The sequence below is a fragment of the Uloborus diversus genome, chromosome 1 (genome assembly GCF_026930045.1).
Source record: "Uloborus diversus isolate 005 chromosome 1, Udiv.v.3.1, whole genome shotgun sequence".
Lineage (NCBI taxonomy): Eukaryota > Metazoa > Arthropoda > Arachnida > Araneae > Uloboridae > Uloborus > Uloborus diversus.
In genome coordinates, this window is record NC_072731.1 from 166,180,509 (window position 1) to 166,193,969 (window position 13,461).

The following is a 13,461-nucleotide window of genomic DNA, read 5'->3' on the forward strand; positions in this document are numbered from 1 at the left end:
TACTAGAATTGTAGAATAAATTTCATTTCTATGTTTGGGTAGGAAATAGGATGTACGTGTAATCAGTTATTTTTTACTTTTTAGTTCCTGGGTATTTTTTGAAGGCGGTTTTTTTTATTTAAAAGTAATTCATTTTTTGCTTTTAAGTGGTGTAAATAACACGGCGAGCGTCTCGGACACTTCCGACGACTGTGAAGAAAGGCTTTTTCAAATGCGTAACTAATGTACAAAAAAAATTGTTTTCACCATTTGTTCAACTTTATCAAAGTTTGCTTTCCGAAAGCAAATGCACGAGTCGCTTAAAAAAAACGAAATTGCTTTAAGTTTAAATTTGAAAAATTGTAAATTTTAGAGTTGTAATATTGTAAATTGTAGTTTATGTTTCACAATTAGTGTCATGGTGTTATGTAACTCGTGATAAAAGTCACATGTTTCTTCACATGGCCTCACTATAGATGAAGATTAAAAATTCCACTAGAATGAATTTTATGTTTGCTTCAGAGAATCCTTAATTCAAAATTTTCATTATCATTACTCTTAATAATATATATTTTTAGTACTTTCTTTAACTATGGGTAAAGAAAGAATAAACCTTTGTTTTATGGCCTTTGTTTATCAATGGGTTTTATATTTAATCGTTTGTGAGGGAAATTGCATGAAATTTATTGTTTTACCCTTAACGTTTCCCTAAAGAACAAATAGGGTAAATCAAAGATTTGGAACTTAAGTTACACCACCCCTAAACAAAACCACCACTAAGCAAAAAAGAAAGCATAAAAACCGATTCACTAAGTAAGACGATGTACAAAGTTAATAAGTACAAATCGATTTAAATGTGAGTATGATATTTGAAGAGTTCCGTCACTTGATTAACATTAGACCGCCGCACAGTGGGGCAGCCTAATGTTAATTTTGGACATTGGGCGGAAAATTAAACCATTTAGTTTCGCATTTTTACTGTTGTATTGATAAACTAAGAACATATTCCCACTAATCTTACTAGTTTTTAACATTATTACCCGAAGATAATACCTTGAATTCGAAGAATTAACTAGCTACTTCGTTAGAAGGCAATTTAGTAAACAGTAGATAACTTGTTTAAGAACTGTTCAAATTTAATAGTGTGATGTGCTGGGCTTTATGCACTCGTAATAAATATGAAAAACACCCAAAAACGTTTCTTAGAAAATACGAAAATTTTGGAGATAATTTTCAAAGTATTTTGAATGTATTTTTGAATTACGAAAATCGCTAACAAACGCTAACAAAACTATTATATCCCAAGCATTGTAGAGAGTTTCAGCTTTCATAATCCGGTTTCAGTTTTTGCCTAAACTTGCCTATTCAAAAGATATTGAAAATTAAAGATAAGTAAATATTTTACTACGAGGACGACGAAACGAATACGAAATGAACGTTGCACGAAACGTATTATTTACTTTGGTTTTTTCACTTTAGTCAAGTAAACATGTTTACAGTTTTCAGTTTGTTTACTTTTTATTGCAAATTATTTCAATTAAATACTTCGAGGAATCAGTTTCATTGTGTCATTTGTAGACTGTGGGACAAAATCATATGAGATGCTAAGAAGCATGGTTTCGTTTGCTTATTTCGGGGACTACAAAAATTGGTACTATTTTGAGTTATAAGTGACAGCAGACGAAAAAGACACAATAATCTCCCAAAAATACTTCTCATAAATTGTATGTACACAATAACAAACACATCACAAAATGAGTAAAAATGAAAACAAGGAGCACCCATATTTTGAAAAGATTAAAATATTATACATGTACATCAAGAAAAGTGTTTTTCTTCAAAAAGCAAACGATTGTCTTTAATAAACATTTAATTTCTTTTATTACATTCTATATTAGGAGAACTTACAGCAAGCTATTTACTTTTTAGAGCATTAAAAGTTATTTACTTTTGATTTTAGTCCAGCAAGTTGTCTAACAAACAAAAGTAAATTCTTTTTAATTTAAATATCCATTTAATACTTCACCAGATTTATCCAAAATAAATTCTGAAGGAATTATCATGCCTAAAAATTTCCTCTTTTATTCTGAAGTATCATCGTCAGAATCCCCGAGTTAAGCTATCCAATATCCGAAAGTAATCAGTGACGCTTCGGATTTTTTTTCGTGTATGCCAAGTTGTAAAAAGTCATTAAAAAATAATTTAAAATATCGTCTGTTATTAAACAGCCATAAACGAAAAAAATAGAACATTGTGATAAAAAATGAATTTAACTTTAATTTTTAATCTATCGTCTGCTCATGCTTCATTTAATGATATTCTCTAAATAGGTCTTGGCATTAGTTAGAGTTGTTGTTTATGTTCTAAAGATTTCGCTTATCAATTATTGCTATTCGGAGATCTATAAATACGTTTTTTGTGCAGTCTAAAGTTTTGTACTTAACAATGTAATTCAACGATGACTCTAGTGTATATGAATTCTAGTGTACGCTCACTTTGGTAAGCAAACTTGAATGATATCGGTGCTTGACCCATAGACTTGCTGGTGAAAGATGAGTTTCGAAACCAACCGTGACCTTTTTATTTTTTTAAAGACAAATTCTATTCCTTTTACCGATTACGACCTGGCTCTGGAAAAATGGATTGACACTCTTGGTTCTGAGATTACAAATACGACAAAGACGAAATTAAGAGGCAAACCATAAGTATTTTCGATCGTATAGGGAATTGCATTCAAGGAAAACGTCCAGAATAGATAACAATAGAGACGTTTTTAATAATTTATTAATCAATTCTGATCCTCTTATCTCAAATTTGAGTCCAAAGATTTGCAGTTTGCACCACGAAATGTCACAACAAGTGATGAATTTGCTTGAAGATGATGGAATGGAAATTGGCTAAAATACTGTTACATATTTCTTTAAAAATTGTTTTTAAATGTTAATTAAATATTTTATTTTGCACTAATGACTTAGTATTTGATTATCTTTACATTTTAAATAACAAAATATTATCATATTTTTAAGTAGAAATTGGTTTTACTGAAATGTCCAAGCTCTCCGTACACTTGCCCCACTGTGCGCCGAGGAACTATGCTGTTTCAAACAAAAAAGATTTTTCCTTATCGGTATAGGCAGGGGCGTTCACAGAAATTTTGGAGCCCATCTTAAATGACTTTTCCGAGCCCCTCTCCATATTGTTTACCCCTATATTTCACCGTTAGTTACAAAAATATTGGGCCCCTCCAGGCTAGGGCTCGGATCAACAGGTGTCCCTCCCCCTCCCTGTGCACGCCCCTGGGTACAGGTGTCTTCGAGTATTTATGGAACAATGTACAAAGAAAAAACAAATCCGACTAGTTCAGAACCTCCTCCTTTTTCTGAAGCCTACACAGTTATAATGTATATTATTAAAGAATATAAATTAAATCGTGGGGGCGGTGTGTTCTGTATTCAATTCCCCCTCAATTGAACACTTAATATATTTGAAAATTGGAATATTAAAAAAAGAATTTTATATTTTAGTGCCTAAATAAAGTTATTTATTAGTAAATAAAATATTAAGGTAATTGATTCAACTAAAGTAGCAAAATATTTTTAATTGACTGCTTTGCTACGCAGTAATAAATACATTAGTAACACCTTTTGATAAAAAAATTACCATGCGGCGCAGCGTTGAGAAAATTAATCATCCATGTACCGCAAGAATTAAATATCGTTCAAGAGAAAGCCAAAACCTTAGGTGTGAAAATACACCGATCACAGCAACACCACGTAACCATGACGTATGTAATTTAAAGTTTCTTGGATTTTTCCGGGACCCCTTATCAGATCCAGACCAAATTACAATGGGACCATATGGGAAGTAGTATACCCTTCCAAACAAAAAACAAAAAATTCAAATCGGTAGTGTTGGAATAATTCGAAAACATATATAAAAAGCTGCAATACGAAATCATAACCTCCTTTTTTGAAGTCGGTTAAAAAGCGTAAGCGTGGAAACGCGAAAATAAAATGGTTGACAATCTGAATCAAAATGACATTTTTCGAGATTGATTTCAAAACGCTTGTAACTTTTTTCCCTTTGACGATAGAAGCTAAGTTTTTCGACCACGGGTCGAGAGAGATTTGGAGTAAAAAATGTCGCTTTTTCCAATGGTGTCAAAAAGAAAACCGTGGGACGATTTCTTCACTTTTTATTGATAGATTTAATGAAGAAAGTAGTACTTAAATTACAGCTAAGCTTAAAAAAGTTCGAACTAAAAACGCAAATTACTCCCGCTCTAATTAAGTTAGAGCATTGAAACCAATTGTTTAAAACGCGGAAAATTTTACCCTTTTCAACGATGTATAATATTAATGTGTGCAAGTAATTTTTCCCTCTCATATTCGGGAATTTATGTGAAAATTGGGCCTAAATTGGAATAAAAAAAGAACTATTTATCGGATTTTTTCGAATTATAGCCTATGTCACTCAGTAAGAAAGCATCTTTCATATAGTGAAGGAATTTTTCCAATAGGTGCAGTGATTCCGGAGATTACCTCGAACATATAAACACACAAAAATCCGCTCTCTCTCTTTATAATATTAGTAGAGATTAGCAGAGCTCCTTGCAAGCTCTGTCATAACTAAGAATTGCGTACGTTAACTTTGGAGCTTACAAGGCTTTTGGAAAATTGAGCAAGAATTTGCCAAATATTTGCATTGTCACCACATTGTTATTATTATTTGTTTCCTATATAGTTCAGTCATATTATACGAAAAAAGGGGCTAAAATCGCAAAACACGTTGTAATCCGATTTTTAAATATGTTGTTTGGATCAGTTAGGGTAGTGAAAATCTAAGTCTGCAGTTTTCAAAAATCTGTGCTAGCTGCTTAATTCACGGAAAACTCCGAAATTTTCGGACTTTTTTTAGTTTTCCCATTCTAACTCCTAAACTATCCAACTTTTGATGCTAAATGTGAAAACTAATTAAAGTACATTAAATTTCGAACACTTTAAGCTCAAGTAGCGTGATGAAGGAAATAGTTTAGGAGATATCGTACCACGAAAATTGGCCATTTTTAGGGAAAAATTAAAAAATTATGCTTTGATAACATTCCACGCCAAATATGGACATGAATTCCCACTCAAACTGGAAAAACTGGATATACTGATACAGTACATTTAATTGGTTTTCGTTTAAGCCAAAAACGAAGTCTGTAGCTTCAATAGTTTTTCACAATCGCAAAACAGACAAATAATGGAAAAATTTAATTTGTGAAGAAATAAGATAAAACACTTCTCAAGACAATATGGACGATCTTATTTTTAAAAAAGGGGGCAAAGAAGGATATAATAAGACTCTAATGTGAGTTTATATAAGTTATATGTGCTGGCAAAACAAGGCGGTAATAAAAAAAAATTAAATAGGCCAATAGTTGACAGCCCTATGCAGGTAACGCAAACATTCCTTCCCCTACGTATGTATGCCTTTAACATTGATGAATTTTCTGTCGTATTTCATTTCTCGACTGGAAAGTTACCTACCGAGTTTTATTTTGAATAGAGAATAGTTTTGGTTTCAGACGAATCTTTAATGAGATTCAACTATCCGAAGACGGACGAGCAGATAAACAAAGAACAAATGAAAATGAATGTTCACTCATTCTTTTTGCAAAATTAAATGAAACTGTCCAGGTTCATCATACCAAACGTAAAGCTTCAGCGGGAAACCTAGAACGAAAAATGTGCCCCCTGTACTCTTCAAGCGCAATATTATCGAATGTTTATACTTATTAAAAAATCATTCAAGCAGAAAGTATAAAAAATAGGGATACACCTAGAAACGTTAACCAAAATGCTTCAATTTTTTTCACTTAGCAGGTCTCGATTTCTCCGCAAAAAATGCTCGCCTTTATTTACAAGAGATGATAAAAACGGAATGTATTTTATATATAAACTGGAAGAAACTTCACGGTTTTGCGAATCAATAAAATTTCGCCAAGTTTGTGAGCATATTTGTGTAATGAATGAACTGGTTCTAATGAAACAAAGGTAGAGAGTGAAAGAACTAATCCATAGTTGTAACATATTTAACAATTCAGCTATGTGCTTTTACGGTGAGTTTAGTGAATTATGTTCATGTTAAACTTTATTGGAGAACTGGAATGACTCTGGGACGTTTTTACTATCTTCATATACATCAGAACGACTGTGCGCTTGCGCAATATGATTTTATTTGACTTCTCAACATCAGAGTGCTTCTGAGGAAACTCTTTTCCAAATCATGTAATAAACGACTCCTCAATGACGAGTTGTTTCCCTAGGTTTGGACTTGAGGGCATTGAAGAGAAAAAAGCTACAGAAACTGATTGAAACATTATCCGAACCGCCATCGAAAAAAGTACATCTCAACAGATTGCGATCGATGATGAAGATGATGTGAATCTACTTTTTTTTTCCGTTTTTGTCTCAAACATTCAAAATATTTCCTTCCAGAAAAGTGCCTGAGTCCAATTACTTTGTACTTTTTTTCAACCGAGGAAAAATGGAATAACTCTTATATTCGTACTTTTTCTTCACGCAGTTAGTAGAGGTAATACCACATCTTCCCATGTCTGGCTAAGACAAAAAAAACTGTGCGGTGTTTTTCAAACGAACTGTTATACGGTTGACCAGGCCACCGTAGCTTTCCCTCCTGTAGTGAGTCTCGAAGCTTTAGCCAAAGCTGCAGAGATAGAGCTGGTTGCTCTGTATGGAAATAAGCCAACCCCCGATATCTTGCAACAGTATTCAGTTCCCCCTGTTTCTCAAGGCAGCATGTAATGCAACTGTGAATCGTCTTTATTAATCTTCAATTAAAAGATTAACTTCATTCCATTTGTATCGCAGGTTCCGACAAGCAAACAAATGGTTGGCAGAGGAGAAGGATGCCTCAAAGCGGAGTTGGCCGAAGACCAACATAAATTTTGAGATTGGTTCTTAACCAATCTCTACATCAAACAATCCAGCCTCACCCGTCCTTTTCAGATTTATCTCGTTTTAGTGCAGGAATGGGTGTATGGGAGTATGCTGTTGTTGTAGAACTGATCTTAGCTGCTCAGGTTTGTACAATCTGTCATTTGAAAAGATTGCCCACAACATCTTTGCCATTGTAATCGACAAAAACGGAAGAAAAAAAAAACAAATAAAAAGAAAAAAATCGATCTAACATATAAAAATAACAGAATGCAACTTTTGTAAACACGCTTCGAGGTGCGCACTCCCGGACTACGAACTAATTTTGTGCCAAATTTCATTAAATCGGCAGAACGGTTTATGCCCTATGCGGGTCACATACATACAGACATACAAACTTTCTAATTTGTTTTCAGCAGAGAAAACACATGTCTGAACCGGAAGACTGTAAATCAATCCCGTGGTAAGAAATTACGTGAAAAATTAATGTATGTCTTGTAAACAACTCGATGCAATTTCGTTACAAAATACGGTTTTTTCGCGCAATGAACAGTTATTCTGCTTACTTAAGGATTTGCTTTGCTAGTCTCCATACTACCCAGAATCCGCAGACTGCCTTGTCTAGTGGTCAGAGAAGTCTGACTGCAATGGGGAGGTCTCGGGTTCGAATCCCGGCCCAGACACAGATGTGCTTTCTTTCTCCTGTCCTTGTTCTTTATTTGTGTGAATGTGGTATTGTATTGTGAATGGTTTCCTACTCTATAAACGGATTCTTATGGCATGTGTTACTGCGGAAATCGGATTTCACACCAGATTGGCAAATTGCAGCAGCACGAGAACTGGCTGACAACAGCAGCACTACAACCAGGGCTGCGGAGTCGGGAAAAAAATGGCCGACTCCGACTCCGGATTTTTTTTAATTTTTTAATTGTATTTTTTCAACTCCCTCTCTCCATTCAAGGGAAGGGTGAAAAACCTCTTAACAGAGATTGAAATATTAAATTCCTTTTTATGAAAATTTCGCATTTTGTTTTTTATTGTAAACCCAAGACGCCATACAACGTTAGAAATTCAATTTAAAAATGAAACTTTCCAATAGTTACCGAGTTAAAAAGTGAGATGACTTAAAAATCCCTTTTAAAAATTTTGAAAAGGATTATCTGTAATTTTCCCCCCTTTAATGTTTAACAAATAGATATTGATCAAATCGTGTGCTTTCAATTTTTGAAAGCTGTAACTTGAGAGAAAAAAAACCTTTTCTTCTAAATCCAAGTTCTTGAGAGGGGGTGGTTTGCCCCGGGTGACACCCATCTGGTAGATGACACCCAAAGTTAATTTCAGAGTTTATAAAAAATATAAATACTTTAATTCTGAAAATTTTCGCGAATATATTTCAAATTATATTTCATCAATAAAATTTCAACGAAAATAGGGCACTATACGTCAGGAGCTAATTTTACACAAAACGCGGCGGTATACAAATTTGTACGGATACCTTTTACTATACCTATATTTCTTCTTCGCAAAATTTTTAATTTAAATTTTATTGGCTGCTTTAGAATTAACCTAAATATGAAGATTTTAAGATTAACTGCAGTTCTTGAGTGTTGTAATCAAGAAATCATTTACACTTATTTTGTTCCATACTTTTTAGTGAGAACCAAGCTTACAGAAATAGTCTTAATAAAGAAAAAAACATTAGATTATTTCATCGAATCTTTTAGATTCGTGCTTTCGCGCCAGAACTTCTTTGAATTTGCCGATCACACTTAAACGTTTCAACTTTAGCTACGGGCGTCGACTTACTAATTTGTTACGTTTCTTTTACTATTTTATAACTGAGATAGAACAAAACACTATATTTCTATTTTTATTTGAAAGTGATTACTTGAAAATGTTAGGCAACAAAACCGTTTGCTGACAGTTGCTATTAGTTAAGTTAAAAAGCAAGCTAACTAGGGGACGGCTACAGAAAGTTCGGTACGCATTCAAGCTAGCTGATTGCCATAATGGCAGTTATTTTCTCATTAGTATCTTTTTATACATGTAATCGAACCAATTGGTAATCAGTTTTTAAAAAATGCAAGGAGAGTCAGTGAAAAGGAAAGAAAAAAAGAAGCCCGGAGTCGGAGTCGGCATGTTTTCTAACGACTCCGACTCCGACTCCTTTACCCCAAAATCAGTCCGACTCCGACTCTTCGACTCCGACTCCGACTCCGACTCCACAGCCCTGACTACAACAACAACCCAGATATCCGAATTGTCGATTTTCCAGATTGCCTTTTATCCCAGTTAGTCCAGATAAGCGAGGTGGTGCTACTATCTGAAGTATCACTATTCAGTTAGATTGTTCTACACTTCAGCAGCTTTTTTTTCAATCCTTTTATTCTTCTCTTCCAGTATATCATGTCAATTTTCAGTCTCTACTTAATCTTTTTTATTCACTATTTCTACCAATCGATCTCCAGATGCCTACTCAATCTCCTTTTTATACCGATCAGTGTCCTAATCACTTAAAAATTTCACTTCAGTATTTCTATCAATCAATTGTGCCTAATCTCAGTTCCTCTACTTTATAAATCGACATCATTTTTCAGAATCTCTATCTAACTCATTTATTCCATTCAGTAACCTTTTCTGTGAGCTCTTTTGATATTTTTTGTGTTTCTTTTTTTTCTTTCTTTAATTCTGAATGTTATATGATTCATGGTACTTCAAACGTTTAAATTACGTGAAAAATATATGATTCTTAAACGAAAAACTTTTTATAATGTACAGCTGAATAAAATAAAAATGTAACATTTTTTTCTAAAATAGTTAACTTTATTTTGATTGATCACCCAATTTCATGGATCTTGGAGTGGGGGCAAATCTAATCTGACAGCATCATAATGCTGTGATTGGAGTCTCTGTAGTATTTACAATGCAGTCAGGTTAGGTCTGCCCCAACTACAGTATAAAATCGAAGTGCTCAAAAAGTCGTGCAATGACTTTAAAGTTCTTTTGTTAAGTATTTACATCATTTTTTGTATATTGCTCCACCTCTTGTTTGTATTCTCTTTTTCACATTCTTTTGAAAATATGCTTAATCATACAAACACTGAAAATATGGGAACAGGATTACTGAGCTCGAGCGGCAGTGCCACGAAAGTTTTAAAAACATTCATAAAAATATTACTGTGTCAAACTGACATTTAAGTTTTACATTTACTAATTTCTTTAAAAATACTAGATCCTTACCGAGTGTAATTGAGTTTAAAAAATAGCCATTGGCATACACATGAAACATTTTGTTCTTGTTTGAACATCAATATGGATCTTAATCACTTACACTAAATCACTTTTTAGTTAAAATAGTAAATTTAATTTGATGTCCCCTTTCACATTTTAAACCAAACGTTTCAAAATAGTAAAATTATTTTAAAAGCTTGTTACAAAAATTGCAACAGATCGAGATAAAGTCCAAACAAATTTTATCAATCCATCATAGCTCTAAATATATTAGAAATGTACTAGCTATAAAGAATTTGTGTGAGAAGTAAGAATTTTTGAGTAATGTAAAAGTTTCATATTTTTTCTAAATTTATCAAATAAAAAAATAATAATAATAATAAAAGAATTTTTAAAAATATTTTGAAAGAGTTTTTAGAAACGAGAAATAAATAGCTAAATATGACTTCGCGTCAATTTTACGATTGGAGTTTTTTAAATTTTGTATACACTACAATCATACTTTAAAAGTAGAGCATAATTGATTGCATACTATAAATCATATAAAATAATAATAATTGTATATATATATATATATATATATATATATATATATATATATATATATATTTGCATCTGTACCTCAGAGCCAGACTGACGTATAGGTAAGTTCTTAAATTGAGATTTTCCGTTTATTAGTGCATTGTATGTAGAAGTCTGTTCTGTATCGAGTCATGTGAGCGTAATTCTTTAAAAAAATCCCGCTTCAATTTTTACCAGGTTTAAAAGAGCTCGCATCTCATCCTTTGCATGCACGAGAAAAACGATTTTCCTCTCTCCTGTGGCCTTGTGTCCTGGTTCTGAGACAAAATTTATATTTGAAAGTCATTTTTAGTTAAAAGTTATTTGTCTTCTTTTATACTTATATATACTTTATTATTACAACTACTTGGCAGCTCAAGTGCCAAGTACTCGATTAACTGGTCGAGTAGGCCGAGTACCGGATAACGGAGTACTTGTCACGACACAATAAAATACTATATGGTATCACTAAAAAATTTACCAATAAATTTATGTATCTTAGAACTGAACAATCATATTAATATCATATATTTTTCAATCACCTCCAAATAAGTGTAAGATTGTGTGGAACTAAACAAACACCAAACTTAAAGTAGATGTAAAACATTTTAGAAATTTAAGATAATTACAGCACGATAGTTTAATTTCCCAGAACTGCTTGTTCGCATGAAAGAGAGCGGATTTAAAAGGGAGAAGTTAATTAAGGATTTAATGAAGAATCTTGTCCTCCAAAGTTTATTATAGTCCCTGCCATGGTTGTTAATCTTGGTCGGTTTTATTCATAACCCGAATGTTCATTAACATCCAAGTTTACGTAACACAGACGCGGTCTTGTTTTACCCGCCGGAAAACACTAAAGACGATGTTGTTTAGTGTGTAATTAGTTATAAATTATTCGTAATCTAGTTGAAATAAAATAAGAAAGGCCGGGTATTTTGCATTTAAAAGCCGTGTCGTAATAATTCAGGGACGCTAGAGTTAATTCATTCGTCATTTTGTAAGCAAATCGTTTGTTGAATGAATTCCGTCACAGCTGTTGTATAGTTGAAGTATTGCACTCATTGAAAGAAGAGGTGTTTTCGGTACTAAATCATTTGGATACTTTGTTATTGACACGGATTTTGAAAATCTAGAGTTATTGAATCCAGCATTTTGTGAGAAAATCATTTGCTAAATGAATTCCGTCACAACTGTTGTAGGTGTAATACATGGTAGGGTTGGCCGAAAAATCTTTTAGCCCCGTTTTCGAATATGGATAGTGTGGAAAAAATGACATCGGTGAAAAAAAATTGAATTTTTTAAAAAAATTTCTTCAAATACGATTACAAATTGATAAAATGCTGTTTTTGTATGTTTTTAGCAGAATTAGTAAAAGAAAGTGTTTTTTTTTTGTTTTCGGTGATGGGTAGAGCAAAACAGGTGCTATGGGTAATACTTAATTCCCATAAAAAATTTAAGGCGTGTTTAATTATTCCTTCCTTTGCAGCAAATGCTTAGAAGTTTGGGCATTTTTTTTTCTTTTTTAACGGGGGGGGGGGTTAAAAAATTTTGACAAATTGTTGAAATGCTTTTTTCGCCCGAATTATCTGAAATATTTGAGTAGTTTGTCAAACATTATGCATTTTTAAACTGATCTATAGGTTATAAAATAGCTATGTGTGTTTATTGTATTTAATATACCATTTGCTAAAATTCAATAAAAAAAAACTAAGAAACTACTAATAATGAACTGCTGTGGATCCCCGTTGAGCGCAGTCGCCTAGGTTACCTTTCTCTGAATCCGCTTATCCTAGGTCATTTATAGGTATTTTATATCTTGTTCCATAATGATTTCTGGGACTCAATGTCTAAAATCTATTTTTGACATTTTTTTTAAGGCTTTGATGTTCTGTGTATACTAAAAAGGCATTTCTTCGTTAACAGTTGAAATAATTGTTGAATATGTTTGGCCAGCAAATTATCTCTGTCATTCCACTGTTGCAAAAGGGTCATTCCATACAGATTCAACGGATGAGTGAGCTCGACCATTTTTAATTTTTTTGAAACTCATATCCCAAAAATATGCATATGAATGATGTTTAAAACCACTTTTATTTTTTCTCTATTCTTAACCCTAGATTTTTTAGAGGTCATCAAAAGTCATTTTTGCAGTCAAAAATGGGACTTTTAGACTTTTGCATTTTGGCCAAAATCTATTTGAATTACATTTATGGTAGCTAATTTTACACTTTGATGTTAAAGTGCATAAAATGATAGTCTTACATGCTGAGTTACGTGGCTGTAACTTAATTGTTAAAATAATGGCAACAGGTTAAAGTTCAAGGTCAAATGTAAAAATTTTACTCATTTCAAAGGGGAATAACTCGCGTAGGGGACGGAAACACAAAATGAAATACGGCAAAAACTAATCACTGGAACTATGCTAATAAGAATATGTAACTGTTTCTGTTTCTTTACAGATTACAGCTTCTCAAAAATCGGAAAAATGACAAAAATGACGTTTTTAGACCAATGTTAACCAAAAGGGGATGGAATTAAAAATAAATTTTTTTTGCCAATTAAATATTCAATTCAAGTACTATACATGTTCTATGTATTGTTTTGTGTATTTTGTTTGTAAAAAAGATACAGGTCTTTGAAGTTGAGCACTTTTACTAGTTAATTCACAGACTAAAACAGAAAAAAAGTGTGAAAACCTCATTGCACCTTCTTAAATTATATATATTGTCCTCTATATAATATATTATAC